Below are 6636 nucleotides of genomic sequence, written 5' to 3'. Positions count from 1 at the left end.
GGTATCCCATACCCCGGTTGGATGACGTGTTAGATGAGCTTCATGGTGTAACCATCTTCCCAAAGATTGATATAAAAAGTGGTTACCATCAGATTAGAATGAGAGAGGGAGATTAGTGGAAAACAACATTCAAGACCAAGTGAGGATTGCATGAATGGATGGTGATGCTCTTCGGCCTTTCCAATGCACCAAGCACCTTCATGAGGTTAATGAATAAGGTACTCAAGCCTTTTATTGGAAAATTTGTGGTTGTATATTTTGATGATATATTGATATATAGTACATGTGAGGATAGCCATGTAGAACACTTTAGCTTAGTGCTTGAATTGTTGAGGTAGAAAAAGTTGTATGCTAAGCTTGAAAAATGTGAATTTTTTATGAAACAATTGGTGATCTTAGGTTATGTGGTTTCTAGAGAAGGCATTAAGGTAGATCAATCCAAGGTAGAATCCATTCATAGTTGGCCTAAACCTAGTTCAATTACGAAAGTTAGGAGTTTTCATGGTTTAGCCTCTTTCTACGCAAGGTTTGTACCTAATTTTAGTTCCATCATGGCTTCCATAACTGAATGTTTGAAGAAAGGATATTTTGAGTGGACTAAGGCAGCAAGTGAGGCCTTTGACTTGATTAAGAAGAAGTTGTGTGAAGCCCCACCCTTGCCTTGCCGGATTTCAATCAAGTGTTTGAAGTAGAGTGTGATGCAAGTGGTGTTTGCATTGGGGCAATTTTGAATCAATCCAAAAGACCAATAGCATACTTTAGTAAGAAGCTTAGCGATTCAAGGAGGAAATATAACACCTATGGTAAGGAGTTTTATGCAATAGTGAGGGCACTTGACCATTGGAGTCACTACCTTCGGCCAAGACAATTTGTCCTCCATTCGGACCACCAAGCTTTGAGGTTTATCAATGGGCAACACAAACTCAACACAAGACATGCTGAATGGGTTGAGTTCATCCAATCTTTCTCATTTGTGTTGAATTACAATCAAGGAGCACACAATGTTGTAGTCGATGCACTCTCTATAAGGTATGTCTCACTTTCTTTGCTTGATTCTAGAGTTTTAAGCTTTGAATTAATAAAGTTGTGTTATGAGGTAGATTTGGAGATGAAAACATGCATAAAACCTAGTTTTGAAGATTATATTATGCATGATGAGTACTTATTCAAGGGTAGAAAATTATGTGTCCCTAAGGGGAGTTTTAGAGAATTAATCATGAGGGAAGCACATAGTGGTGGGTTGGCAGGTCACTTTGGGGTTACTAAGACTTTAGAAACCATCAAAGAATATTTCTATTGGCTTAAGATGATATGAGATGTTCAAGCTCTCATTAGAAGGTGTGGATCATGTCAAAGAGCTAAGAGCCAATTCAAGGCTAGTCCATGCCTACCTTTGCCCATAGTCGAGCACCCTTGGGAGGACCTTAGCATGAATTTTATGGTTGCCTTGCCTAGGACCCAAAGGGGAAAAGATGCTATCATGGTAGTGGTTGATAGGTTCTAAAAAATGGCCCATTTCATATCATGCCATACCACACATGATGCCTCCAAAATTGCTGAATTATTCTTTAGAGAAGTGGTGAGACTTCATGGCATTCTGAGAACCATTGCCTTGGACAGGGATACAAATTTTTAGACTTATTTTTGGAGAATTTTATGGGGTAAATTGGGGACAAAATTGATATTTAGTACCTCACATCACCCTCAAACCGATGGCCAAACCGAAGTGGTGAATAAGGTGTTGGGTAATGTCCTAAGGAGTTTGGTGAGTAAGCATTTAAAGGATTGAGATTTGCAATTGGCACATGCTGAATTTACCTATAATAGGAGTCCTAGTTCCATTACAAGTCACACTCCATTTGAGGTGTTGTATGGAGTAAATCCACTTATCCCTTTTGATCTCACTTCCTTACCCCTTGATTTTGAGCCAAGTGTGGATGCTAATGAGAAATTGAAGCAAAAGAAGAAACTCCATGAAACCGTGAGAGCTCAAATTGAAAAATCAAATAAAAAGATCAAGAATGAGGCAAATAAGCATAAAAAGCCTAAGCTTTTCCAACCGGGGGATTTAGTGTGGATTCACTTGAGAAAGGAGACGTTTCCAAGTAAGAGACATAGTAAATTAGCTCCTAGGTCAGATAGACCTTTTGAGGTTGTTGAGAGGGTAAATGATAATGCTTATAAGGTGGAGTTGCCTAGTGACTATGAAGGAGTCTCGACCACCTTCAATGGGGGGATCTAAGCCCATACTTGGAGGATGATTTGGATTTGAGGGCAAATCCTTCTCAACCCGGGGAGGATGATACATTTACAAGTCCTAAAACACTTATAAACATGAGTGGATAAGGAATTACAAGTTCTAAAACACTTGCTAATTCGATTGAATTGAAGAATTTCACTCTAAGTCCTAAAACACTTGGATTGTGGAATGTGGAATGCAATGGTGGAAATTCGGCCCAAGCAAGTTCCAAGGAGGGAGAGAGTCCAAACATTTCACCCCAAACTATTCCAAGCCCAAGCTCAACAAGGAAAGCTCAAGCCCACCAAGAAAGAAGCCTAACTGTTGAAGTGATCCAATCCGACCCAAGTCTCATTCCAAAGGGGAAGATCCACATGAACCCTTATTGGATCCATTTGCATGATTCTCAAGGCCCAAACTCTTACACCCTTATTAGTAGACTTAATTAGGATCGTTGATCATGTTTTGATCTAATGAAGTAAGCTTATTTCAACTAATGGGGTGGTTAAAGACATAGATCCTAGAATTAAGGAATTATGTTTCTTTGCATTAAATAGGCATGACCTTGCTTTTTGAATGAATGGTTTGCAATATTAGTTAAGTTTATTTTCATTTTATTGTGTTTTTCAATTACTTGTTTATCCTTGTATTTGCCTATATAAGGGCAACTTTTTCATTGTAACAATTAGCTTATGAAATATATGAAATTTGGTTTATCCATTTGAGAGAACTTGTGTGTTCTTGAGTGTGCATTCTTTATCCAAGTCTTGGCAAGGGGATTTGGTGGTGAATCAATTCAAGTTGGTGGAGTAATCCTTTAGGCTTGAAGTGTTTCTACTTGTCTTGGTCCGGATTTGCAAGTAAGTGTGCTTTAGTTCATGTTTTCAATTCGGCCGAATTTCTACTTGATTTTTGGAATGTGTTTTGATGATGAATTGGTTGGAAATGGATCAGTTGTCGTGCATCTGCTATAGAGCTTGCTGATGAAGATGAGTCAATTTATCGAGGTGTATCTGACCCTTATAAAGAACTAAACCGTGCTTCCATGAGTGTTTACCATCAAAATGTTCCCCATTTTTCATATTTTCAAGAAGAGATTGGAGATGAGGATCATCCTGATAAGCATTTTTAACTCTCTTTATCCATGGCATGATTGGTTGAGGGAGCGTGAGAGTGTTTACTAAATTAGCCGTAAGTTTCATTCGTGACAAGGCATCGACTGTCTTTTTTTCCCTTCCCACTTTATACTATCCTGTGTGGAAGTAATTGATCTACCATACGCAGCAGAAAACAAAAATTCAATTGGTAAATCAATTACCTTTCTTTACCTAGATTCGAGTATAGATTATACCGTTTACATGTTTATAAGCAAAAATCTGTATAAAGTAGATCCATTCAAGGATTAGAATACTTACGTACATTTGGAGGCTCATTCAAATATCTCTGATTTCGGACAGGAACACTGTCCACGGTTACTGTTCATGTGATTTTTTGCCAATCGATCCAAAATAAAAATCGCACTCACAGAAGTCCACACGAAGATAATCCGCAGAACCCTTAATTATTTTGCTAGAACAATCAAGGGCTTTAAGAATCAAGAAAGAAGAACAAGAAAAGTTTTCTTCTTGAGAGAGAGAGAGAGAGAGTGGCTAGGGTTTTAATTGAATGAATAATTCCCTAATGTTTTAATTTTAAGTTGCACTTATATAGTGCAACAATTAAAACCCTATTCCACTTAGGAATAGCCATGGGCTCCAACCCTAGTTCACCCTTGCAACCAAACACACCCTTTTATGGTATTTTAATTAATTAATTATTATTATAATTAAAATCAATTAATATATAATAATATATTAACATTCAATTAATAATAATAATTCAATTAAATATATACATAGATATATTTAAATATACTCTCACTAATTTAATTTTAATATTAAAATTAAATATAGGCAACAACCTTAGAAAATTTAATTGCACTGTGAGATTATCAAAATACTCTTTCGTCCTAAAAGATGAAAATACCTTTCTCACAAATTGATTCTTAAATTATCTTCTAAGTGTGTGACTCGTAGGCTCTTTATCATATCGGTAGTGAGTAGTATCGCGATTAAAACCAATTAATCGTCTGACTACTCATAGACCAAGATTGGTCCCTAGCAAGGCATCATGGCCACCTGATAGATTTTGATTTAGTGAAACCATAGCCTGTCAACGGTATGGTTACTGCAATCAAATCCTTTCATCAACTGTTATCTCATCGAGACTGAGTTACAGAATTAGTGTCAACCGCAGATATCCTTGACATGTTTGTATTCAGTTATTAGATCAATGACAGGAATGTTAAATTGGATTGAGCATCAACTCAATCCCATTGTGGCCACAGATTTAGTGTCATTGTCATTTACTAAATTACCCAATGAGATAACTTCTCCCATACCCAGGAGTGATGAATCCTTTATCGATCCACCATAGTCTCAATACACTTCTCAATGTAGCCAATCACTACCATATTGATAGCTCTGAATATAACTACGTTGGGCTAGTGTCAAACTACACCAATTGGTGCACAAGGCGCTCCAGTGATCTCAAGTCTAAGGATCACATGCACCACCATCTATTAGAGGATTTATTCCATAAACACTCGGGTTACCATCTATATGGAATCCTCTGGTGGGTCTGTCTAGTGAACTTAAAATTTTGTAGCATGCCGAATGCTCCAAATTAATAACCTTACTAACCTAACTACTAAATTGCATATAGGGTGAGCAAGGGTCGATCCCACAGGGAATGATTCGATTAAATCTTATATTCTAACCAATAACCACAATGAAAACAACCAAAAAAAAAAAAATCATAAATAGTAAACATGACAACAGTAATGAAAGGGGGTTGTAATCAATGCAAACTAAATTGAAACAAATAAATCTCCAATGGTAGAAAATATCAGGTTAAAGACACCTAGTTCTCGGTTCAAGATCCACCTAAACATGCATTGGACATGAACTAACTGTAACATTATTCTATCTCGTTATTGTGGAACTACTGACCCTAGGAAACAACAAGCTCTGTTACCCAAATTTTCCCTTAATTGTCACTACTGAAATAAGCTCTTTAAGTAGATCCTAACCCTTAAACAACCTAGAATAAGCTCTCTAAGTTTAATTCAATGGCAGCCTTAAGAATTAGGAAAATAGATCAATCCAAGCAACAATCACGCAAGGTCGGATTATTTAACTTAGGTTATGTTATTCAAGATGACAGACTGAAAACTTGTCCGTAATCATCTATTATCATGTGTTACTCATTGAATAGAAAGAGGACAATTACGTATCACAATTCCTAATTCTAACAGATAAAATTTCGATTAAACAATTTAGCAGGCCATTACTAAATCACCCAAACAAGAATCATAAACAATTAAAACAGAATAACATAAACAATTCCAATAAGAACGAAATTAAGAACAATGTTATTGAAGTTAAGTTACACCAATGACATGAATGTAGGCTTCAGAATCCCCTTGAACTGAAGAAGAAAGATCAGCCTCACATCTTGACGTAGAAAGTAAAAACAAAGAAAAAAACTGAACTGCTGTCCTCCTCCCTTTAACCTAACAACTCATAAATAAATAATGTGTTTTTTTCCTAATTCTACCCCAAGAATCACGAAAATTACTTTCCTAGACGTTTCCTAAAAGATAGACTTCCAAAACTGTCAAAATCTTGTCAAATATGGAAAACATAATTCGTCTCCAACTTGCACCAGGATTCTCACAATGAAAATAAACTTTTCTAGGCTCGGTCACTTCATAAAGTTGTATTCCTGGATGTGTAGATGAATCTAGGCTTTTCAATGACCTGATTTCGATATCTGAAGCTTCAGTTATGCCCATTCGAAGACTCAATACTCAACTAGGAAATCCTTCTGCGACTACGATTCCAGGTCTGGTATTGCAACAACTAATGATGGCCCAAACGAACTCAGATTCTCACCCATAATACCTTCCTGGAAAGCTTGATTCATCTACTTTACTTTTTCTGAAGAACACTTTTGTAATCGAGAAATCTAACTCCTTGAAAAACCTGAAAAACGCAGCACTGGTCAGAATAACAAAATATCTGGAATTTCCTAATCTTTTCTCAATTATTTCATAAAGTCTCCAACTATGCCAAACTCACAAAATCCAACTAATATGTTTGTTTTATTCATGATTTGCATGAGTGTTTGCCAAATGTTGAACAATACGCTAATAAGTTTACAAATACACTTATCCCCTATCTCTTGAAATGGTCGGCCAAAAAAGAGCAGACGATTGATGATATATTAAAACATGTAATTCATAGAAATTGTGTAAGTACTTTCCTCACAATCATCTGATTCCAAATCCTTTGCTT

This window comes from Pistacia vera, unplaced genomic scaffold, assembly GCF_008641045.1.
Source record: "Pistacia vera cultivar Batoury unplaced genomic scaffold, PisVer_v2 Contig140, whole genome shotgun sequence".
Taxonomy (NCBI): Eukaryota; Viridiplantae; Streptophyta; class Magnoliopsida; order Sapindales; family Anacardiaceae; genus Pistacia; species Pistacia vera.
Note: the sequence above shows the minus strand (reverse complement) of the source record.